This window comes from Helianthus annuus, chromosome 12 (assembly GCF_002127325.2).
Source record: "Helianthus annuus cultivar XRQ/B chromosome 12, HanXRQr2.0-SUNRISE, whole genome shotgun sequence".
Taxonomy (NCBI): domain Eukaryota; kingdom Viridiplantae; phylum Streptophyta; class Magnoliopsida; order Asterales; family Asteraceae; genus Helianthus; species Helianthus annuus.
This window is the reverse complement of record NC_035444.2, coordinates 130,083,150-130,109,517: the sequence shown is the minus strand read 5'-3', so window position 1 is coordinate 130,109,517 and position 26,368 is coordinate 130,083,150.

The following is a 26,368-nucleotide window of genomic DNA, read 5'->3' as shown; positions in this document are numbered from 1 at the left end:
GATCTTAGGAGAAAAATTGGTATGTTGGGCAAGCAAGAAGCAAAACTGTGTTGCCACATCAACAACAGAATCAGAATATGTAGCAGCAGCAAGTTGCTATTCACAAGTGCTGTGGATGCAAACTTAACTGAAAGATTATGGAGTAAATCTGACAAAAATACCAATCCTATGTGATTCAAAGAGTGCAATTGCAATAACAGAAAATCCAGTTCATCACTCAAGAACCAAACACATAGATGTCAGATATCACTTCATAAAAGATCATGTGGAGAAAGGTAACATAGAAATGTATTTTGTTCCAACTGAAAACCAAATTGCTGATATCTTTACCAAACCTCTTGATGAAAAGAGACATAATTTTTTGATCAGCAAACTTGGCATGGTGAATATAAAAGATGAAAATTTTTCAGAAAACAAAAAGACACAAATTTAAAACCAACTTGATGATCATCAAAATTCTGATAATCAAAGAGTAGTTAAACAGGGTTCTGATGAAGAAACCCATCAATCTGATGGAACATCAGAAGGTCTGATAAATCATCAATGAATGTGATGATTTATCAGAAAATCTGAAGATGTATCAGAAAATCTGATGAAATCATCAGAAATTCTGATACAACATCAGAAACTTTGCTTAAACATCAAAATGATCACTGATCATCAAACAACTCTCCATCTTCATGCATATCCCATATGTATAAATTCATAATTGTGTATAGTCTGTTTTTGTATTTTTCTTTCTTTATTGTATTTAATTAAAAAACAAAAAGGGGGAAAAGTAACATGCATTAAAAAAAAATTCAATACAGAAAATTTGAAAAATCAACCGTCACAATTTTTTTTTTTCAGAAAATTGAATTATTCTTACACTACCAATGCATGCAACGTCATTTTGTCATAAGAAGTTTAAGAGACACGTAGGCACTAAAATGATTAGGAGCTATGAAAGTAGCCGCCTAGCTATTTAATGCTTACTCACATTAAGGGCTTAGTAGACTGTCATATTCACTGCAATAGATATCGTCTTAATTGAAGAGATGAAAATAAAAACCTTTTGCTGTTAATATCATTTATGAGGAACTATCACTTTCATCTATAAATATTAACAACCTGAAAAGGACTTTCTTCACACCAAATCATCTCTTCAGAAGCTCGCTTCAGAAGCTCGTCATCAGAAACTTCTTATTTTTAAAATCGGTCGCCCAAAAACAATGAAATTTACACAATTCCCTCTCCCTCTTCACAAACACCATAATCTTAGACTAAGATCTAACTTGGAAGGACTTGCTGGGAGGACTGCAGGTATGTGTATAATATGATCATGCGAAGTCCCTTGGGCTATGCTGTGTCAACACATGTCACTATATATGCAGAACTTCTTCAAGAATTTTGGTGGAATGCTCAAATCATTTTAAGTGGCACTTCCATGTGGATAGATAGCAAGGTTATGGGGGTAAAAATCACCCTAAAGGAGGAAACACTCTGAGATGTCCTCCGGTTGGGTGTTGATCAAGAAAACGCCTTATTGGATAAGGAAGATGTGCAACAGGCCTTGACAGAAATGGGCTATCATTCAAACAACGTGTCAAGGCAGGTTAGCAAATCTGGTTTTATACCACCTTTCCAGTATCTGGTGACACAGCTAAGTGTCTGCTTTTCTAAAAAGATTGGGCACTTCAACGAGCTGTCCCATAGGATGATGGAAGTGATTCATGCTGTTGTACAGGAAAAACCTTACAACTACACTAAGTTTCTAATGAGAGATTTAGAAGCAAACATTCATGACCGTCAACCTTTTCTGATCTACCCTCGATTCGTAACCAAGGTGATCACCAGTCAGCTAGACTTCGGAGGAGTGAGGAGCTGGTATCCAAGGGCTGAGCTGGCACTTTAAGAAAACATAAGAGATCCCACCCTGGTTGTGACAACCCGTAGCTTCGAGTGTGCAAACGTGTAGTCGAAACCAAATCCATATTGTGTTGAACCGACCTGAACCGTTTGGACCAGCATACATGTCTCGCCTGTCGATTCAACCCACTTGCGAAACCCCGAGGCCTAGGAGTTCCAAACCGTAATTTGTATATTACATATTATCATTACTAATTTATTATATAATTATATTAGTTGAGTTTATCTAGAAAAAAAAAGAAAAAAAAAGAAAATATAATGATAACTTACAACATGTACGTAATGCAGAAATCAAATAAAATCCTCAAAACCCCATAGCCATTTTTTACCTCCTAGTATGCCTACACTTTTAGTCAGTTCAACCGCCACCCCCTTGTTCTTTTACCCATGTGATTTGCAGCCCAACTCTAATCCTTATTTTAGCCGAACTTAAATCCTAAACCGCCCAACATCAGTTCTTTTATATAGTTACGTATTGCATGATTTTTTTTCTCATAACACAAACCCTACACCCAACGCAAACCTGCTCTCATCTCCTTTTCCCCTTCTGCCGACATAAACAAGCTCCAGGACTTTAAGTCTTTAACTTCTAGGCAGTGTTAATCGACTCCCCTGCAATCGCGAGGTAAGTATCTGTTAAGTTTTGATTCTAGATTATGATATAAACCTGCTGTGATTAATGTTATAACTGTTCGGGTTCGCTAATGAAGCATTTGCGGGGTTTGGGTAACGGAAACAAAAGGCTGATTAACATTTACAGCCAACTTCAGTTGGCTGTAAACGGACCATTACAGATCGAAAAATTGATTTTCTGAAGTCTAAATTATATGTTTTCAAAAAACGAATCAAATGGCACTGGAAGCATATTTTTTTGAGGTCGTTTACTATTTTTAAAGGTCCGTTTTGTACTACAGCAAAAGCTGCATTTTTCCTACAGAAAATGTGTGTTATGATTTTAGTCATAACTTGAAATGTGTGTAGAATTAGGTCATGAAATTTGTACTATAGATGACGAATGGTGTCGTTGTAATTCTGCATCTGGAATTTCGTCAATCGTACTTAGGATGAATTTTAAATGAACTTTTCCGTGGACTGTAGTCAGAAAGTGACGAATCTGATTGCAGCCGAGTAAATGATTTTTGTAAAATAATGGTAATGAATTGGTTCCCGAGATTTTTACCCAATAAGATTTGGAACGTTTAGAATATTCTGTAAAATTTTGAGAATTTTTCTGTACACGAACTATTCCGAATAACACTCCGAAAACTGTCCGAAAATGCACTATATTGCTGAATTTTATTGAAGAGTATTTTAAACCTTTTGTGACACTTGTGTTGTCGCTAAGTTGTGTTGTGATAATTAGCGTTGTATGATAAAAGGTGCTACGTGCTAGATATGTGTTGGATTCGTGTTTCCGCGTGAGCACACCCACTAACCTTTAATTGGTAATCATGTTAGGACGTGATTGACCAACCCTGACAGTTAGCTATTTTTAAGAGTCCAACCGAGCAACCAAAGTTGAGTTCACACTATCTATAAGGCATGGGATTCCCGGTGGTTGGGAATGGGTAAAGGATTAAAACAAAACCTGCGTGATCTCCTGGTTTGGGGACACGTACTACATCCTCTTTATTGAAGGGTGACAACATGAAACCAGCGTGATCTCCTGGTTTGGGGACACGTACTACATCCTCTTTATTGAAGGGTGACAACGCTAATACTAGACCAACAACTCTATCATGAAGTCCCTCACATTTATATTGACTTAATCGTCGGGCCAATGGCGAGCGGGTCATTAGTTAGATAGCGCTATTTAGGTTTGACTAGCCTCACACCGTGCCGTAGAGGACGGGCGTGAACTAATGGATCCGGGCACGACAATGATGATAGACATTGACGCTAGGGCACCAACTTACTTCAGTCAGTAGTCGATATGGTAACGGGTCTAGTGGTTAACATGGTGTAGCCCCCACTGGTTATGGTTTGGGAAACAAGGAATTGGTTAACTCATGGTTCACGAATGAACTTATGGTTTTTGGAACAACTTTGAAATGAACATCAACTGTGAACTCGCTCAACTTTGTTGTTGACTCGTTGTTACATGCCTTGTAGGCCTTTAGGTGCATATTGTCGGAACTTGCCGTTTGGGAGGCTGGAGTGGTCATGGGTCGAGATACATGGAATCTCAATACAAACTTACTGGTTTATGTATACATAGTTTATGAAACACTTAACAAATGAGTTATGCTTCCGTTGTATTCAAGGAATGATATTTAATGTTCATAACACTTAACGTTAATGAATGAAAGTTTTCTTTAATTATATTTATAAGTTCAACGTGATTGGTTGCTTGGATCCTGGTATGTCACACGCCTCGAGGTGATTCCGTATGTGGTATTTTGGGGGTGTAGAAGATTGGTATCAAAGCCATTGGTTATAGTAAACTTGGTTTTTAAAACGTTTTTATTAAACCAAACTATAACTGAACAGACCCGAAATCGACCGTGACACTCAGCTCGAGATTGCAAGGTTCGTCTTTTACACCTGTTTCATACATTGCATAACTAGTACACGTTTGTTTATGATGCAACATGCGAACACACATTCGTCACTATAGCATGATGGCATGGATTGCTTGCTTACATTATGATACGTTGATAGCATGTCGTAGTCCTTAGATTCTTGTGATCTATCATTTTGATAACCTTTGTTTGGCATTCGAGTTGGGGAACCATTTAACATGAGTTAGGAGGAACTGAGATGAGCATGCAAATCACAATGTATTGTGGGTGCACACATAATAATAATGTGGGGTGCATGAAAGTCCCAATGCGGCTTAACAAGTGAAAAAGGGGTTCCGTTCTGTTATTTAATCGATGTGAAACATAGCAAACCTATAGGGGTCATAGCAGTGATTGTCCCCTACTCGAACATGAACTTTTCATTCCTCTCTGGATCCTTTCGAATCTTGATGCTATCGAGTATTACCTGAACACCTAGCGAATCGTGTAGAATGTTAGGTGCTTATATGAACGTCCCTGAGTTGGATGTCACAGCATCGAATGATTGATCGATGCCTTTCTCACCCCTTTTCATTGGTTGGAACTCTATGTATTAACATCTTAGACCCTGAAGTGCGATCACTTCTGCAACACTCTGGCAGCGTACCGTGTATTACTCCATCGACATGCAAGATTGATGGGCAAGAGGGTGAGCGTAGTACCTCACCGACCTCAGTATTAGAACGACCTTGGCTATCGGCAATGATCATCGGCAAATTGGCTTCAACCGAATCCTTAACCCTAGTCAGCGGTTCATGGGAGCCAACTCTTAGGAATCAATCGAGACATAGGCAATGACAATTGACTGTGGTATGGAATGTGTGACTGCCAGCGCAATGAGTAACGCCTTAGGATGTGGCACGAAATGTGAAAAGATGGACCATGATGGAGAAAGATCGTGGGACTCCATTTCAGGCAATGACGTTAGAGGTAACAGTCACGGCCACATCAAGATACTCGTAATTGTAACCAACAGTATGGAAATGAAGGTGCCTACAACATGGATTGGCCGTTGTTAGAATCAAGACGACAACAACCAAGGGAATGACGGCAATAACAACATTGGAAATGATGGTTGTAGAAGGACAATTAGGATTGACATGGGCGACGGCAGGATAAAAGCAACATGGTAGCTTGTACGGGTAGCTAATCGCTTCGTCTTTGCCCTGTTTAACCCTGATGCTTCTCGAAAGGCTGATGGCAAGTCAATTGAAGCATCATATGTTTGTAGGGATGCAAATTCAACCGTATGGGACAAGTTTTCGACATCGATCTTCCTTCTACTATCCACGATGGTGTTGATGCAGTAGTTAGTATGGGTTGGTTAACCAGACATAGCACAGTTATACCCTGTGAGGGGGAAATTAACGTTTGTCATAAAGTATCGGAGTGGTGCAAAGGTTAGCATCAATTCAGCAGTGAAGGCCTGAAGTGTCCATGAAAGGATTACCCCGCCATGATAGCACTCGTTACTGATGTCAAGGCTAAGGAAAGGAGGATCGAGGATCCACCAATTGTTCGTGATTTCTCCCTAAGTGCTACCAGAAGAACTATCAGGTTTACCTTCACATCGTCCGGTGGAATGTCAGATCAGTATCATGTCAGAAGCAGCCCTTGTTACTAGTATTCCTTATTTTCTTACACCAGGAAGGTTGCAGGAATTGCCTAATCAACTTCAGGAATTATTGGACATGAGTTTTATCAGATCTAGTTTTTCGCTTTGGGGAGCCTAAGTTATACCAGTGAAGATAAGCTTTTTCGTATATGTACTGATTATCGAGAATGTAACAAAGTGGCAGTTAGGAACCGCTTGTTTCGACCATGTATTGGCAACCCGTCGACAAGTTGCAAGGGACAAGTTTCCATTCGAGGATTGACTAACGCACGAACTATCATCAGATGGAAGTCCAAGAGGAGAATGCTCTTAGAACAACATGTCGAATGCAATGCAGCCATTTCAACTTTGAACACCAGGATCATTGAGTTGATCAACACACCAGCAGCCTCAGGGATCACATGAATCGACCGTATTTGTTGACGACGTTCTGAATCATGACCAGGAGAAAGGAACACCATGGGTGGCATATGTATCCTATTTCAGCACTTCTGAGGGAGGAGCCATTACGTGCGAAGTCTTATTAAATGTCACATCTATATTCGGGAGATGCATTTTGATCATGTAACCAATGGAGTGGGAATACACGTGGATCTCGCTAAGATGCATCTTGTTAGAAACTGATCGACACCAAAGATTCCTTCGGGGATGCAGCAATTACTTGGTTTCGCTATATACTATCGCAGCTTACCCACAGGATTTTCGAAGGTCGCACAACTTAAATCCCTTTAACACAGTAGGGTGATGTGTTCGTGAAGGACGGAACAGGAGGATATCTTTTCAGTTTTCGAATTCCAACTCTGCAATGCACCGAGCATCGTCTTTACCCAAGGGTGTGGGTGATTTAGTGGTATACCATGATGGTCCGAATCAGAGTCCCAGTTGAACACCGACGCAACACGAGAGAGTGATGACTTACGTGATGGAGTTACAAAGAGGAACTGCACGACACACAACTGGCGGTGAAAACCGTGGCCTTGGGATTTAAGATGGAGGCATTACTTGGACGGTACCAGATGCGTTATTTAGACCGATCACAAGGGCCTCCCGTGTACCCTGGCTTCAACAGAGCTAAATCAGTTAATGGTATCTCTGGAGGGAACTCTAGGATGATTACAACTATGAAACTTGAACGTGCACGAGCTTTGCAGCTCACTATCGACTCTAACTTACCTGATCTGATTCGCCCTGTTCAAACTGGAGAACTAAAGGAAAGGGATTTTCAAGTTGAACCCATGCGGGGCATGGAGAAGCAACCCTGGCAGGTCAGATGATATTCGCTACCTCATGGAACGAATGTGGGTCTCATTATAAGGCAACTGTAGGGAACTCATGTTGAGCAAAGCGCACCGGCTTTGATATTCTAGTCGTCTGGGTTTTGATGAGATACATTAGGATTTATAAACCTTGTACTGGTGATCGGGCATGACGGCCCACCTAGCTAGGTATGGGAATGATGTTTGACTTGTGGGAAAGTCAAGGTAAAGTATTCGTGTTGGTGCAGTTGTCTGTCGACTACATCTTTGTTCGAGTCTTAGGCTAGGGCTGATTGTATAGTGAACGGAAATTGAGTAATCATGTAATAGATAGGTCTGCTTATAGGTCATATCAGAAGGTCCGCTTATGTGACACCATATAGGTTCGCTCATCTGTCAACCATATAGGTTCGCTCATCTGTCAAGCCATATAAGCGAACCCATGACTCCTATATATAGGCGTGTCATTCAAGCGGATCAGTAGAGTAAGTGTGTGCATGTAAAGGCGAAGCCCTACCAGTTTGTCTCCGGAACTTGTAATTTGTCAGCAAATCAATAAACGAGACGTTAAATAGTGAAATCAAGCTACACGAAGACCGAATCAATGAATTCCGCCTCTGATTTTGTCTAAGCACTCTTCTGATCGACTCGTCAGGTCGTCTAACGATCCTACATGTGGTATCAGAGCTCAGGAGGAAGAGTTCTTACCGTTTAGCTCGATTTTCGCTCAAAATTCTGTTTTCTACACATTCTTTCATCAGTTCAGGGAGTTTTACCGGTTAAAATTGGTTCAAAATCTCACAGGTTGTGTGTTACTGGACATAGACAAACCCTTGAAAGTTTCAGACAAAATTATGGACTAAAAATGGATCAAAACAGCTTTGAACTTAGGTCCGCTTATTCGGACAGTGGATAGATTCGCTTATTTGGACACATTTTAGTAGATCCGCTCCAAATAGCACCTAGGTTCGCTCAAGAGATCCGCTTTTAGAGACATTTTGTGTATAGGTCCGTTCCAAATTGCACTTAGGTTCGTTCAAGTGGTTCGCTTATTGAAACAATCTGGTCCGCTCCAATAGACATCAAACAGGTTCGCTCATTGGGTTGTGGTCAGGTTCGCTCGTGAGGTTGTTGAACTGGTCTGCTTATTGGGTATTGAAGTGGTTCGCTCATTGGACTAATTGGTTTCTGGTCCGCTCATAAGACTGCTTCTGATTCGCTCTTAGTAGTTCGCTTATTGAAACATAACCTGGTCCGCTTCAGTGATCAACATCTGGTTCGCTTTTGTGAACCCGATTAGATTCGCTCATTTGATCGTCGCTATTTCGCTTTTGTGAATAACTAAGATTTGTTGAAATTGTTTAGAAAAATGGCAATGAGGTTTGATGAACAGGAAAACAAAGATCTTGAATGTTTAAATAGTTGGTATATGAGAACTGTGGATACCATTTTTAGGAATGTGAGTACGGACATTTGGGTTAAAAGTTTTGAACTTTTCATATGTCAAAAGGATGAAACATTGAATGAGATGGAAACACGGTTTAAAATTTTAACGGACAATTTGTGGAGAAAGGGTATTAGAATGTCAAATGATGAACAAATATTGAAATTGACAACTGCATTACCTGCTAAATGGGATGAATTCATGGTTGAGCTAAAAAAGAAAGATTTTTTTCAAGAGCTTTATCCACATCAGTTCTTTAATGAGGTTAATGCAGAGTTTCGTAAGGAAGAAAAGAAAAGGAGGGATTTTTTGAACGAAATGGAAAAGAATTTAAATAAATTGGATTTGGATGTACTTACTGAAATTGATAGAAGAATTCGTGTGTTTCTGGCAACAAAGAGTATTCTAAAATATGATATTAAAAGGAAATGTTATATTGATGAAAGTATGAATCCTTTTGATTTTGTTAAACTCTTTTGTGCAGGAACGTATAAGATGGAAACAAAGGATATTTCAAATGCTGAGGAATCTGTAGAGTTTGCATCTACGAGTTCTGCATCAGTGTGCTCTAAATGTGACGACTTCAAGACTGATAATCACAAACTCTTGAAGGATGCGGATAGTTTGACATCGAAAGTCAAGAAGTTGGAAGACGAGAAGCAAGCTGATTTTAAACAGATTCTTATGTTGCAAGAAGATTGTGAGAAGTTGAAAATTGAAAATGACAAACTGTTGGGTAGTTTGAACAGTTTGACATCAGTAAACAAAGTTTTGAAAGAAAATGTAAAGGGTTTTGAAAGCAAACAGAAATCCTCAGAAAATGAAGATTTCTGGATAAAACTAGAGAACAAAAATCTGAAAGCTAATGAGACAAAATTTCAAGAACAGATAAAAGTTTTGGAAAGTGAAAAATCTGTTCTTGAAAACATGAAAAATGAGATTGAAAATTCAATCAAGTCTCATCTTGTTAGAATATCTCAGCTTGAAAAAGAAGCTGAGGATTCAAGAAGCAAGATTGATGTACTTGAAAAGAAATTGAAAGGTTTTGTGACTGCTTCAGATAGTTTGAAATTTCCCTGTCCAAAACCAATCAATTCAGTTCCAATAAGTGACAATGTCACAAACTTTGACAATGTCAAAGTTGAAGATTGCGATGAAAAATCTGATGATGAAAATGAAAAAATAGAAAAACAAAAATTGTTTTTGAAATTGAAAGAAAAATTTCAAAAAACTGTTCTACAATTGACTGAAAAGGGAGAATGCTCTAAGCAAAAACCTTTGAAGAAGAAAGTGGAACAAAAACAAAAAGATAATAAAAGTTCATCAGATCGATCATCCAATCGTAATGAAAAATTACAAAAAGTAAAAAATGAAAACTCAAAAACTGTTGGTAATAAGTGGTGCAGGTCGGATCACAGTGCTCAAAAGCCAAATCCAGCAAACATGAGGAAGGAATATCACCAAGCCAGACAATGCTATGATCTGAGCGTTTGGTGTGAAGGTGGTATACGGTACGATAACAGAGTGTGTTACCGATGCGGTTATCAAGGACACATTGTTGTTAACTGCCGGAATTGGAGTTATGAGACCCGAAGATGCTACAATTGTCAGATCAAAGGTCACATTGCCAGAGATTGCCCAAGGAGATCGAATGAAAGATTGAGGGCTAATTCTCATAAATCGGCAAAGATTCCAGTCAAAGTCAAGCCCCATGAACAGAAGGTTCTAAAACCTAAAGTTCAAGAGCAGACAAGTCAAGAAAAGAAAGTTAAACTTTTACAGGGGCAAAAAGACAGACTGAGGAAGAAGAGAAAGAAGGCTAGAGAGTATTTGGAGAAGATTTTGTCCTCGGGTTCATCCGTTGGAAAGAATAAGAGTTCTGATGAATCAGCTTCCTCGGCTGCAAAGTCAAGCAAGATGAGATCATCAGATACAAATCTGAGGACAAAAGAGGAAAAGAGGAAGAAGAAAATGGTCGGCGATGAATCTGACAGGTCAAAGTCAGACAAGCCACCTGCGGGCAATGATTCTGGTTCGTCAAAACCAGAGGAGCCATTGGTTGAGGTAAAAAAGGAGAATTCAGATTTAACAATGGATGATGCAAATTTTCCACCATTGTTGAATAAGAATTCGAAATCACCCAAGGACCGTCAGGCTTGGGTGAATCTGTTCAAATAGAAAAACCTGACTTGCCGGAGTTCCCAGGTTGGTAAAAGTGGAACATGAATCGGCACATTTCTTGAGAAATTTCACTTTGGTGATTTTTCGACTTAAATGTGGTAAATCAGGGACATTAAATTGTACTTGATTTTCTACATATGGTTTATGGTAAAACTGAAAATGATAAATCTTTCTAATGTTTGAAGAAAACAAGATGATGAGATAACCCCGAACCTAAAAATGTGTGGTACACAAACTTGTTTTTCGGAAAAACCATTTTGATTAAAATAAACTTAAGTGTTTTGAGATTATAATGGGAAAATAGTTTGTTGAGAGGGGGAGTTCTGATTGTTTATGCCATGTGGATGGAGAATTGATGCGATTTTCATCAAGTTGTCAAGCTTTGTATAGTTTGTTTCAAATTTTCCCAGAAAATCAAAATTAAAACATATTTTGACTTTAGGGGGAGTAAAAATTTAAAAAAAAATTAGAAAATTTGAAAATGTCAAAAACATTAAAAAATTAAAAATGAGTTTTGGTGCAAATAGGGGAAATGATAGTACATCAGCTAGACTGGCACAGTACGCTAAAGATTTATAATGTATAAATGCAATTAAGCAGTCTCGCTAAAGATGTGTCGGTAGGTTTTCACAGAATTAGTAGATCAGTTTGGGATATAAACATAAATTTCACTTGCGTCTACGTGGGGAACACCTCCAGGATATATAGGTAACCCCTGAAATCCTGTTTGAAGGGTCCCGTATTCTGAGATACTAGGTCTTTATGCTCAGTGATAACTGGGGTATTATCCCGACACGTCTGCTGTATGGAAATACTGACCTAGTCCCCGGTTAATACTTTCTGCAAAAAGCTTTGAAATATAAGCTAGCCCTCAGCAATATGATTAAACAATAAAATTGATAATCTTTGCTGTTGTAAAAAAGATCCTCTAAAGGGGACCCACCTAAAGTCGAAGCCGTCATCTCTCTGCGTATACGGAAGTATCGACCTGAGCTCTCACGGCCCTCGCACATTACCCCTTAACAGATATCAGCTGTGGTATACTCACCTGTAAGACTGAATACTGGGGTCTGGATACGGGAGTATATACTGAGGTGGGACACATGTAGATGTTCAAGTTCTAAAAACACTAAATCTGTATCCTGAATGAGTTGAACAATTTTTGAGAATTTAAGTGGATCAGAATATTGGCAATCTACGCGAATTGTTTAAAAGCTTAAAATGAAATAACAGCTTAACGGTGCTAGTGTTTAGTCAGCAGCTGATATGATCCTCTTGCACGAACTCACAAAAATATGTTTGTATATATTTCATTTCTGCATTTTAATTGATGTTATTGCATTTGTGTTTCATATTTGAAAAATTCAAAAAGATTTTCGACAACTGATGTTGGAGAGCTGAAATTCAAAATTTCAAAGGCTAAACAAGATGAACAGTTGGTTTGGTTAAAATGATTTGAAATGGTTAATCAGATTTTGGAAAGTTGAATAGGTTTTAAATGTGAAAAATTCTTGAATATTCTTAAATGATTAGTTGATTCATTAAGTTGAATCACAATTGTGTTTGTTTGTGATAGATTGTTTGAGTTGTGCAGGTTTCTGATCCTGTTGCTACGGAAAGCCAGGAGATACATCAGAACCTGAGAAGAAGGTTAAATTGATAAAGCCAGGAGTTGATTTCAATGGTGATAACGATTTCCAGACGGCGATCCCAGCATGATGATTGGGGAAGTCTGATGAAAGTTAGAGCCAGAGAAAGATCCAGGTACTTTATTCCAGGAAGAGTTCCTGAAGAAGACCGATCAAGATTGAAGAGCTGTCAATGTCTGAAGACTCTCACTGAAGATTCCGTCAACATTCAAGGGGGAGTCTGTTGGTGCAGTTGTCTGTCGACTACATCTTTGTTCGAGTCTTAGGCTAGGGCTGATTGTATAGTGAGCGGAAATTGAGTAATCATGTAATAGATAGGTCCGCTTATAGGTCATATCAGGAGGTCCGCTTATGTGACACCATATAGGTTCGCTCATCTATCAACCATATAGGTTCGCTCATATGTCAAGCCATATAAGCAAACCCATGACTCTTATATATAGGCGTGTCATTCAAGCGGATCAGTAGAGTAAGTGTGTGCATGTAAAGGCGAAGCCCTGCCAGTTTGTCTCCGGAACTTGTAATTTGTCAGCAAAACAATAAACGAGACGTTAAATAGTGAAATCAAGCTACATGAAGACCGAATCAATGAATTCCGCCTCTGATTCTGTCTAAGCACTCTTCTGATCGACTCGTCAGGTCGTCTAACGATCCTACAATTCGCAACCAGAAACACCCATATGAAAACGAGAGCAGACTGCCATGGATTTTATCACAAGGCTACCTAGAACTTGAACCGGAAACAGTAATACATGGATGATCGTTGATCGCCGCATGTAACCAGCACACCTTCTTGCTGTCAAGGGAACTGACGAGTCTACTCAGCTTATGAATATTCCTCTGGAAGAGACGGCTTATAGGCACGAGGTGCCAACTCTGGTTACCTTTGATTTTGAGCTATACCTGATTTAAGACAGGCACTACGCACATCCTTTGGCTCTCGATTAGACATGAGCACAGCGTATCATCCACAGACGGTTGGGCAGTCTGAGCGCACCATCCAAAACCTTGAAGACATGCTTCGAGCATGTGTAATCGACTTTGGTAACGACTGGGAGCGGCATCTACCTTTGGTGGAGTTTTCGTATAACAACAGTTATCACACCAGCATCCAGACTGCTCCGTTCGAGGCATTGTACAGACGGAAGTGTCGATCACCTCTTTGTTGGGCAGAAGTTGGAAACAGCCAAATCACTGGCCCAGAACTTGTCGTAGACACAACAGAGAAGATTGCTCAGATACGACAACGAATGGCGGCAGCTTGTGACCGTCAGAAAAGCTACGCTGATAAGCGCAGGGAACCACTCGAGTTCCAGGTTGGGGATCGAGTATTACTTAAAGTCTCACCTTGGGAAGGTGTAGTTCGTTTTGGTAAGCGAGACAAACTCAACCCGCGATATGTTGGACCTTTCGGAATCATGGAGAGAATTGGCAAGGTGGCCTACAGATTGAATCTACCCGAAGAACTCAGTGGAGTTCACAATGTATTCCATGTGTCGAATCTGAAGAAGTGTCTGTCAGATAAAACCCTCATAGTTCCTCTCAAGGAGCTCACTATCGACGATCAGTTGCGATTTGTCGAAGAACCAGTGGAAATCTTGGACCGGGAGGTCAAGATTCTCAAACGCACCAGGATACCTATTGTTCGAGTACGTTGGAACTCCCGTCATGGCCCAGAGTTCACCTGGGGTCGAGAAGACCAAATGAAACGCAAGTATCCTCAGTTGTTTAAGAAAGATGCGTCCAGTACTGAAGCTACTACTGAATTTCGGGACGAAATTCCAAACCAACTGTGGGATGATGTGACATCCCGTGAAAACGATCAACCACACTAGCTTCTTCAGCGACTGTTTGCAAATTTCGGGACGGAATTTCTTTCAACTTGGGGATGATGTGACAACCCGTAACTTAGAGTGTGCAAACGTGTAGTTGAAACCAAATCCATATTGTGTTGAACCGACCTGAACCGTTTGAACCAGCATACATGTCTCGCCTGTCGATTCAACCCACTCGCGAAACCCCGAGGCCTAGGAGTTCCAAACTGTAATTTGTATATTACATATTATCATTACTAATTTATTATATAATTATATTATTTGAGTTTATGTAGAAAAAAAAAGAAAAAAAAAAGAAAATATAATGATAACTTACAACATGTACGTAATGCATAAATCAAATAAAATCCTCAAAACCCCATAGCCATTTTTTACCTCCTAGTATGCCTACACCTTTAGTCAGTTCAACCGCCACCCCCTTGTTCTTTTACCCATGTGATTTGCAGCCCTACTCTAATCCCTATTTTAGCCCAACTTAAATCCTAAACCGCCCAACATCAGTTCTTTTATATAGTTATGTATTGCATGATTTTTTTCTCATAACACAAACCCTACACCCAACGCAAACCTGCTCTCATCTCCTTTTCCCCTTCTGCCGACGTAAACAAGCTCCAGGACTTCAAGTCTTTAACTTCTAGGCAGTGTTAATCAACACCCCCGCAATCGCGAGGTAAGTATCTGTTAAGTTTTGATTCTAGATCTTAAGATTTGTATAAGTTTTGTTGTTAACCACTTGAATCTCGGCTGCGTTTTCTGGCCCATGATGATTGTTTTTTTTATATGATGATTCGTGTAGTTCGAATGGTTTAAAACATGTGATTACAATGTTAGGATCAACTATAAGTTCGCATAAGTTACTAGGGTTGAGGGTATGGGTTCAATCTTGTGTGTTTGGAATAATTGCACATGGTTATGCATGATTCTTATTATACATCTTGGCTGCGTTTTAGGAGTAGATAATGACTTGTGGATGTATGGGTGATCATGGGTTCGGGTATGTCTCTCGGGTGTTGGTTATGGGTTAAACCCGATGGTTAGTGGTAAATTAGTTGCAACATGATCTTACTTATGATATAAACCTGCTGTGATTAATGTTATAACTGTTCGGGTTCGCTAATGAAGCGTTTGCGGGGTTCGGGTAACGGAAACTAAAGGCTGATTAACATTTACAGCCAACTTCAGTTGGCTGTAAACCGACCATTACAGATCGAAAAATTGATTTTCTGAAGTCTAAATTATATGTTTTCAAAAAATGAATCAAATGGCACTGGAATCATATTTTTTTGAGGCAGTTTACTATTTTTAAAGGTTCGTTTTGTACTGCAGCAAAAGCTGCGTTTTTTCTGCAGAAAATATGTGTTATGATTTTAGTCATAACTTGATATCTGTGTAGAATTAGGTCATGAAATTTGTACTGGATATGAAGACTGATGTCGTTGTAATTCTCCAACTGGAATTTCGTCAATCGGACTTAGGATGAATTTTAAATGAATTTTTCCGTGGACTGCAGTCAGAATGTGACGAATCTGATTACAGCCTGGTAAATGATTTTTATAAAATAACTAGTAATGAATTGGTTCCCGAGATTTTTACACAATAATATTTGGACCATTTAGAATATTCTGTAATATTTTGAGAATTTTTCTGCACACGAACTATTCTGGATAACACTCCGAAAACAGTCCGAAAATGCACTATATTGCTGAATTTTATTGAAGAGTATTTTAAACCTTTTGTGACACTTGTGTTGCCGCTAAGTTGTGTCATGATAATTAGCGTTGTATGATAAAAGGTGCTACGTGCTAGATGTGTGTAGGATTCGTGTTTCCACGCGAGCACACCCACTAACCTTTAAATGGTAATCATGTTAGGACGTGATTGACCAACCCTGACAGTTAGCTATTTTTAAGAGTCCAACCGAGCAACCAAAGGTGAGTTCACACTATCTATAAGGCATGGGATTCCCAGTGGTTGGGAATGGGTAAAGGATTAAAACAAAACTTGCATGATCTCCTGGTTTGGGGACACGTACTACATCCTCTTTATTGAAGGGTGACAACACGAAACCTGCGTGATATCCTGGTTTGGGGACACGTACTACATCCTCTTTATTGAAGGGTGACAATGCTAATACTAGACCAACAACTCTATCATGAAGTCCCTCACATTTATATCGACTTAATCGTCGGGCCAATGGCGAGCTGGTCATTAGTTAGATAGCGTTATTTAGGTTTGACAAGCCTCACACCGTGCCGTAGAGGACGGGCGTGAACTAATGGATCTGGGCACGTCAATGATGATAGACATTGACGCTTGGGCACCAACTTACTTCAATCAGTAGTCGATATGGTAACGGGTCTAGTGGTTAACATGGGGTAGCCCCCACTGGTTATGGTTTAGGAAACAAGGAATTGGTTAACTCATGGTTCACGAATGAACTTATGGTTTTTGGAACAACTTTGAAATGAACATCAACTATGAACTCGCTCAACTTTGTTGTTGACTCGTTACATGCCTTGCAGGCCTTTAGGTGCATATTGTTGGAACTTGCCGTCTGGGAGGCTGGAGTGGTCATGGGTCGAGATACATGGAATCTCAATACAAACTTACTGGTTTATGTATACATAGTTTACGAAACACTTAACAAATGAGTTATGCTTCCGCTGTATTCAAGGAATGATATGTAATGTTCATAACACTTTACGTTAATGAATGAAAGTTTTCTTTAATTATATTTATAAGTTCAACGTGATTGGTGGCTTGGATCCTGGTATGTCACACGCCTCGCGGTGATTCCATATGTGGTATTTTGGGGGTGTGACACTGGTTCCATCAACAAATCACACTGGACGAATAACCAGTCTCTGGTTATAAGTGAAGTGCATGTACAACGTGCTGGATGAGGAGGAGTAGTAGTTGGTGTTTACTTGTTTTATTTTGTTTTGTGTGTTAAATTGTTTTTCTACTGGTTATATATTAAGTTTTCCTTATTCTTGTGTTACTTAAAAAAAACAACAAAAGCATGTCAATAGATCTAGGAGGAACTAAAATAACATGTCTGATAAAAACAAGGAAAATCTGGTGAAATTCAAATGAAATCTGATAGGATCTACTGAAACTCAGAAAATCTGATAATTTTTTTTCCAGAAAACCAATTAAGCCATTAGAATCTGCTCATTCACCAGAAAATTCTCAAAATAATCAGAAAATCTGATAATTTATCAGAAAATCACATTTTTATCAGAAAAATCACTTGACAACCAGGAAGTCTGACAAATCAACAGGAAGAAACATCAGAAAACATGGTCGTTAATCGTATTCAAAGAAACTTATGATCATCAAAAGAAAATTTTTAAAATAAGTTTCTTTCAAAAATATTTTTCCTGAGGACTGGAACAAGCTATATGACAAATACTTCCTGACAATCAGAACAAGGTGTGGAGTTCAGAACTGCAATGTAAGTGAAATTCTTTGAACTCTACTTAATCCCCCTCATCATCAAAAAAAATAAATAAAAAAAATGTTGATTCAATCTATGTAAATGAATCAAATGCATTCTGATGATATATAAAGAAAATCCAACTCTCAAAAGCTTTACTCAAAGATTTTCTGGTATATGTCATCAAGAGGACAACTTGGGAAGATACACAATCTAAGAAAAGGTTTTTATTGGACCTTTTTGAAACAAAAGGGGTCCCACATGAAGAAAAGGTGCAAGTTGGATGTTAGTGTTTATCTATTAAATCGTTGGAATCTCTACTTTTCTTTAAAGAGATATACATTAAATTAGAGATAAACCAAATGTTGGTACACTACATCTGCTGATTCCGTCTTGTATCGAGTCATTGTCTTAGATTGTTAGATCTGGGCGCGTAATAAGAGAATTAGTGAGATTGTATAGTTTTAGGCTTGCTGGATTGCTTATTTGGTTAGTAATGGGCTGAACCACTCGAACGGTAAATAGGCTGGTCCGCTCGAGCGGCAAACTAGCTGGACCGCTCGAGCGTCAATCACTCTGGACCGCTTATACGGACATGCCGTATGAGTGGACCAGAAATCCTATAAATACCCTATGAGAGGTCCCCAAATGTAACGAAGTGGTAGAAATCGTGCCGAAGCTCTGCCGGTGCAAGATTTGAGCTGTAAACGTTTGAAATCAATAAACAAGTAGTTAAAAGTGATTTGCCTGCTGTTTCTACCTTAGTTTCTTGTTATTCCGCACCTGAAACCAAGGAGAAAGCCTCTGAACGACTCGTTCGGGTCCTCACACGATCCTACAATTGGTATCAGAGCTCAGGAAGAGGTTCTCTGCAGAAATTAGCCGGATTTCGTCACTTTTTCTTACTTCTACACCTTCTTCTCACGTCAGACCAAGATTTCACGGTTCATTTTGGCTGATTTTTGAGTATGTTGTGCGAAATGTGTTGATTAAAAACCCTACCAAGTTTCGGCTCGAAATTCCAAGCCGTTTGAGAGATATCAAGGTTTTTCTGTTCGAAATCGCGAAGTTTTCAGACCTGGATCGCTCCAAATTACCCCTGGACCGCTTATTGGACCATCCTGGATCGCTCATAAGTTGGATCGCTCGAACAATTGGCTGGATCGCTCAAGTGACATCTTTGGACCGCTCGAGTGACATTTGTGGATCGCTCGATTGACACATACGGATCACTATTCTGGACCGCTCAACTGGACTCGCTCGAACGACTGATTTAGGACCGCTCGTCCGAACAGTCTGGTCCGCTCAAAACATACTGTTTGGTCCGCTCGAATAGTTTATTCTGGTCCGCTCGATTGAAATAGCTGGCCCGCTCGAATTTACTTGTTGGTCCATTTTTGTCAATTCCATTGGATCGCTTATTTGGCAGTTTGAAAAACCGAGTTAAGAAATCATGGGTTTCAATGTGTTTAATATGACTCAGGAAAAAATGGATAAAATAAGGGAATTAGAGAGAGAATTTGATTCGTTTTCAATGTTTCCAGGAGAAAGTACAAAGAGTGTTATTAAGAGATACAAACATCTTGTTAGTTCAATGTCTGATTTAGATATTACAAAAGAACCAGAAGAGTGGGTTGAAAAATTTATCAGTGCGTTACCGAAAGAAGAATGGGAAGATTATGTCTTGAACTTGAAAAGTTCTAGAGAATTTTCTCAACTGACAATTACTCCACTCATTAAAAGGATTGAAGAACAGATGGTGATCAAGGATGAGAAAAGGAAAGAAAAAGCTGTAAAAGTCAAAGAATCTGTAAAGAATGAATTGTCAAGGTCTGCATCAGTATGCTCAAATTGTCACAACTTCAAGACAGTCAATGCCAAACTTGTGAAGGATGCAGAAAGTTTAGCATTGGAGATCAAGAAGTTGAACAATAAGAAGAAAGCTAATGAAAAACAGATTCTAGACTTACAGGGTATTTGTGAGAAGTTGAAAGTCGAAAATGGCAAACTGTTGGGTAGTGTGAACAGTTTGACATTAGAGACCAAAGGTTTGAAAGAAAATGAAAAGGTTTTTGAAAGCAAACAGAAATCATCTGAAAATGAAGATTTCTGGATAAAATTGGAGAATAAAAATCTGAAAGCTAATGAAGTGAAACTTCAAGAACAGATAAATGTTTTGGAAAATGAAAAATCTGTTCTTGAAAACTTGAAAAATGAAAATAAAAATTCAATCAAGTCTCATCTTGAAAGAATATCTAAGCTTGAAGACGAAGCTAAGAGTTCAAGGATCAAGATTGATGGACTTGAAAAGAAATTGATCAGTTTTGCGACTAAATCTGACAAGTTGAATATTCCTTGTCCAAAACCGATCAATTCAGTTCCAATAAGTGACTGTGTCACAAACTTTGACTCTGTCAAAGTTGAAGATTGTGATGATGCATCCGATGATGAAAATATTAAAAAAGAAAAACAAAAATTGTTTTTAAAAGAAAAATTTCAGAAAACTGTTTTGCAATCGACCGAAAAAGGTGAATGTTCTACGCAAAAGCCTTTGAAGAAGAAAGCAGAACAGAAACAAAAAGATAATAAAAGTTCATCGGATCGATCATCCAATCAAAAACAAAATTTACAAAAAATAAAAAATGAAAACTCAAAAAATGTTGGTAATAAGTGGTGCAGGTCAGACCACAGTGCTAAAGCGTCAAATCCAACAAAGTTGAGGAAGGAATATCACCAGGCCAAACAGTGTTACGACTTGAGTGTTTGGTACAACGGTGATGACTGGTACGATAACAGAATGTGTTACAGCTGCGGCTATCATGGACACATTGCTGTTAATTGCCAGTACTGGAGATATGAGACCAGGAGGTGCTATAACTGCAACATCAAAGGTCATATTGCCCGAGATTGCCCGAGGAGATCAATGGGAAGATCAAGGGTTATGTCTCAGAAAGTGGCAAGAATTCCAGTCAAGGTCAAGCCCGAAGAACTAAAAGTTCGAGAACCAAAAGTTCAACAACCGAAAGTTCTAGAGACGAAAGTTAAACTTTCTCAGGGGCAGAAAGACCGACTGAGGAAGAAGAGAAAGAAAGCGAGAGAATATCTCGAGAAGATTTTGTCCTCGGGTTCACCGGACAAAAAGATTAAAAGTTCTGATGAATCAACTCCCTCAGCTGCAACAACAAGCAAAAAGAATTCATCAGATACAAATCTGAGGACAAAAGAGGAGAAGAAGAAGGAAAAGGTCGGCGATGAATCTGACAGATCAAAGTCGGACAAGCCACCTGCAGGCAATGATTCTGGTATGGTAAAACCAGAGGAGCCATTGGTTGAGGTAAAAGTTGAGAATTCTAGTTTAGCAATGGATGATGCAAATTTTCCACCATTGTTGAGCAAGAATTCAAAATCACCCAAGGGCAGTCAGGCTTGGGTGAAATTGTTTAAATAGAAAAACCTGACTTGCCGGAGATCCCAAGATGGTATCGTGGATCATGAATCGGCACATTTCTTGAGAAATTTCACGTTGGTGATTTTTCGATTTACATGTGGTAAATCAGGGACATTAATTTGTACTTGATTTTCTACTGATGGTTTATGATCAAACTGGAAATGATAAATCTTTAAAAGGTTTGAAGAAAACAAGATGAAGAGATAACCCCGAATCTACAAATGGTTTGAACACAAACTAATTTTTCCGGAAAAACCATTTTGATTGAAACAAACTTAAGTGTTTTGAAATCATTATGGGAAAATAGTTTGTTGTGAGGGGGAGTTCTGATTGTTTTTTGCACGCGAATGGTGAATTGAGGTAATTCACATAATGTTGTCAAATTTTTGTATAGTTTGTTTTTCAATTTTTCCTCAGAAAATCAAAATTGAAACATATTTTGATTTTAGGGGGAGTAAGAAAATTTTGAAAATTTTAAAAAAATTGAAAAATGAAAATGAGTTTTGTTGCAAAAAGAGGAGATGATAGTACATCGGTGGACTATCACAGCATGCTAGAGATTTGTAAAGACAAAATTGTTTTTAAACAAGTCTTACTAATGATGTGTCAGTAGGCTTCACACAGTTAGTAAATTGTATTCGAGATATAAACATAAAATCAAACTTACTTATTTTGTGGGGAACACTACTTGGATATATAGGTAACCCCTGAAATCTCGTCTGAAAGATTTCTTATTCTGGAATACTAGGTTCTTGTACTCAATTGATGTCTGGGGTATTATTCCGGGACTTCTGCTGAACGGTGGTTCTGACCTAGTCCCTGGCTAATACTTTCTTCATATGCTTGAAACAGAGCATAAAGCCCTCAGCTGATTAGACAATAAAATTGATGATCAGTTGTTGTAGCTGAAAAGATCCTCTAAAGGCGACCCACTGCTAAGTCGAAGCTGATATCTCTCTGCTGAACGGAAGTTCTGACCTGAGATCCCTCAGTTCTCGCATTTTTCCCCTAATTTATATACAGATATCATTTGTAGTTATACTTACCTGTAGATCAGAATATTGGGATCTGGATGCGAGAGTATATTCAAGAGGTGGGACACTCAAATAAGTTTAAGTGCTAATACATTAAATACGTATCTTGAATCAATTGAAAATTTGTGTAGAGGTTTAAGTGGACAACAATACTGACAATCAGAAGTAAATTTGTTTTTAACATTTGCTGATTAATCAAGATCAACGGTGTTGGTGATATGTCTCAAAAACCGATATGATCCTCTTGCACAATCTCTCAAAAATAGTGTTCATTTCTGTTTTTCTATAAATTCAAAAATCCAAAAATATTGTATTTTTGTTTGATATTTGAAAACTTCAAAAAGATTTTCGACAACAGAGTGTGAAGAACCGATATTTGACATTTCAAGTGCTAAACATGTTGAACTTGTGGTTTGAGAGAGTGTGTTAAATTGTGAAGATTTGAAATGCAAATTTGGTTCATTAACTTGATGAATAAGTTGAATGGTAACCTACAGTTTGATCTTCATAATTTTTCTTATATGATTTGCTGATTCATTAAGTTGAATTGCAAATTGTATTAGTTTGTGATAGTATGGTTGAGTTTTGCAGGTTTCTGATCCTGTTGCTACGAATAGCCAGGAGATACATCAGAACCAGAGGAGAGCTTAAACAGAGAAAGCCAGGAGTTGATTTCAATGGTGATAACGATTTCCAGACAGAGATCTCAGCATTATGTTAGGGGGAGTCTGATGAAAGTTAGAGCGAGAGAATGATCCAGGCATATGATTCCAGGAAGGAATTCCTGAAGAAGATATTATTCCAGGCTGAGTTCCTGAAGAAGGCCGAACAAGATTTAAGAGTTGTGAATGTTTGAAGACTCTCACTGAAGATTCCGTCAACATCCAAGGGGAAGTTTGTTGGTGCAGTTGTCTGTCGACTACATCTTCGTTCGAGTCTTAAAATGATAGAATGATAAAGAGAGAGTAGCCCGAAGACTGATCAAGACTGAAGAACTGAAGACAGAATGGTGTGACTCGATAGTCGACTCCATCAACATCTGAGGGGGAGTCTGTTGGTACACTACATCTGCTGATTCCGTCTTGTATCGAGTCATTGTCTTAGATTGTTAGATCTGGGCGCGTAATAAGAGAATTAGTGAGATTGTATAGTTTTAGGCTTGCTGGATTGCTTATTTGGTTAGTAATGGGCTGAACCACTCGAACGGTAAATAGGCTGGTCCGCTCGAGCGGCAAACTAGCTGGACCGCTCGAGCGTCAATCACTCTGGACCGCTTATACGGACATGCCGTATGAGTGGACCAGAAATCCTATAAATACCCTATGAGAGGTCCCCAAATGTAACGAAGTGGTAGAAATCGTGCCGAAGCTCTGCCGGTGCAAGATTTGAGCTGTAAACGTTTGAAATCAATAAACAAGTAGTTAAAAGTGATTTGCCTGCTGTTTCTACCTTAGTTTCTTGTTATTCCGCACCTGAAACCAAGGAGAAAGCCTCTGAACGACTCGTTCGGGTCCTCACACGATCCTACACCAAAGGTTTTTCAAAAATGGTTGTTTCCTTAAAGGATTAAAACATCATTAAGGTGTCATTAACCACCTTGAATACAAACAACCCACAAAAAAACACTCAAAATCTCTGTCTCAATACTATAAATACCTCATTCAAAAACAGAGACTTCCATCTTCAACCTTCATACTCAAAACCCTAAAAACCCTTTCCGAAACAAAAACCCAAATTCTCAATGGCTGCTGCTACCAACATCAACACACCACCAATCGAACACTCTGTTCTGTTCATCACCGAAGCTGAATTTCTTCCATCAAAGAGCAACAATGAAGCAATGAATGATAACATTGAAGAGTATGACATAAAGTGTCAACTTCTCATTGAATTTCTGATCAGATGCCCGATAGCTCAAGCTCTTATAAAGACCAGAGAGGTACCAGAAAAACTCCTACAACAAGTTGTAAAAACTCTCAAAGTCTCAAATCAAATAGAGCTAACAGCACATGTGTGGGGAAATATCTTCATTACAATCTCGCCGGAGAAAATAAGGGAATGTTTAGAACTACCCTTAAACCAAGGCTATGAAGAAGCACTAGAAAAAGAAGATATGTTCACACAACTTGATGCTGTAATGGGCTACAAGACAAAGATTTCAAAGATCAATGAATTCAAGAGGAACAAGCTACCTGCCTTCTGCCAAGTGTTAATGGAGATCTTGAATAAGTGTTTATCATCAAAAATTGGAGGTACAGATCAGATAAATATGAATGTTCTGACAATCATGTTCAGTCTCATTAGTGGGTTGAATATTGATTTTGGAACAGAAATATTTAATCTAATCAGAAGATTAATTCTGACTAAAACTGGAAGGATAGATTCACATCTACCCTTTCCCAGATTTCTGTCAATCATAATTTCTGATGCATTTTCTGAAAGGAATATAGAAATTCAAGCATCAGGAAATATGTGGAAAACAGAAATCGTGAGACCTTGGACTGTTGTAGGGTCTTTGAAGTCAGATTATGATGTACCTGTTCTGTCAGAAAGAATGATGTGTCTGATACCAGAAGATTCACCATTCAGAGCAGAATACCTGAAGATGTTAAGTAAAAAGCCAGAAAACAAAGAAGTTTTTGAAAATGTGTCCCCCATGGAGCATGATGCACAAGAGACAAGTACACCAAGAATGGAGCAGCAGGGTGAATCTGATCCTCATCCAGCTAATGAAGATGTGTACATGAGTCCTGTGGCAAAAGAACCTCATGCTGAAATCTCACATATAGGAGAAACAGGTGCACACATTCTAAACTCAATATATTTCATAATTCTGAGAGTGATTCTGATGATTCAATTCAAGGAAATTATGAAATTTTACATAGAGGCACTGTTTCTACAAAACAAAATGTGAGTGGAACCAAAGACCCATTTTCTAAATCAGATTATGAGGAGGAAAATGTGGTGACAACAGGTGGAGATTAGTCTACTGATCAAGGAAACCTGGATGAGAAAACTCAGAGTTTCTCAACAACTCATGGAGAACCTGAAAAGGTTCAAGGATATGAGGAAACCTAGAACTTGAATGTGTTTTAATTATCTAGTGAGGGTACAGAGAATATGGAATATTCCAATCCTCTTAACCTCAAAACAGCAGAGAATGTGTTTTCTGCTGGTGTAAGAGGAGGAACATATGTTGCTTCTCCTATTTACCAAGGACATCAATCTATGTCCACTGAACAACTTCACAAGGAACTTGAAGATACAACTGCCTCTGAGAAAACAGCCACAGAAAGAAAACTTGATCTGATACTGGAAGAAATTAGAAATCAAAAATCAGAGATCAAAGTTTTATCAGAAACTGTAAAAGCAGTGCAGAAGCAGACAGAAGACAACACTGCAGCCCTAAACAAACTACAAGAGTCATTAGAAAATAGAGAGAGCTCATCAGAATTCAAGAAAGCTCTCAATGAACTACAAGATACCAAGAAACAGATGGCTGGAATTGCAACTGCAGGAGAAAGCTCAAGTTCAGGAAGAATTCTTGAAGTGTTACAGTTCCTAAGAGCTAACAACAGCAGCATGGTTGAGGCTTTTGAGAAACTAATGGTGGAATTAACTACACAGAGAAATCAAGAAAACCAGGAGTTTCAGAAAATAAAGAAACAAGAAGAAACAAATACTCAAACTCTTGCTAATGTTCATTTGTTAGTAAAGAGATTGCAATATAATGTTGCCATACTAGCAAAAGTTGATCTTCATGAACTGAAAGCCCCAATTCCACAAGAGAGACAAGCAAGAGGATCTGAAACTCCTCAACAACAACCAGAAATCATTCAACAAGATCAAACCAAACAAATAGAAACTTTAACAGCTCAAAAATAGAAATAGCCCATGGGTCCACCTTCAGATAAACAAAAGTTACTCATGGGACCTCCACCAAACGTCCCAAAGCCAGATACTTCAAGGGTCCAACAGAAAGAACATGTTCCAGTTCA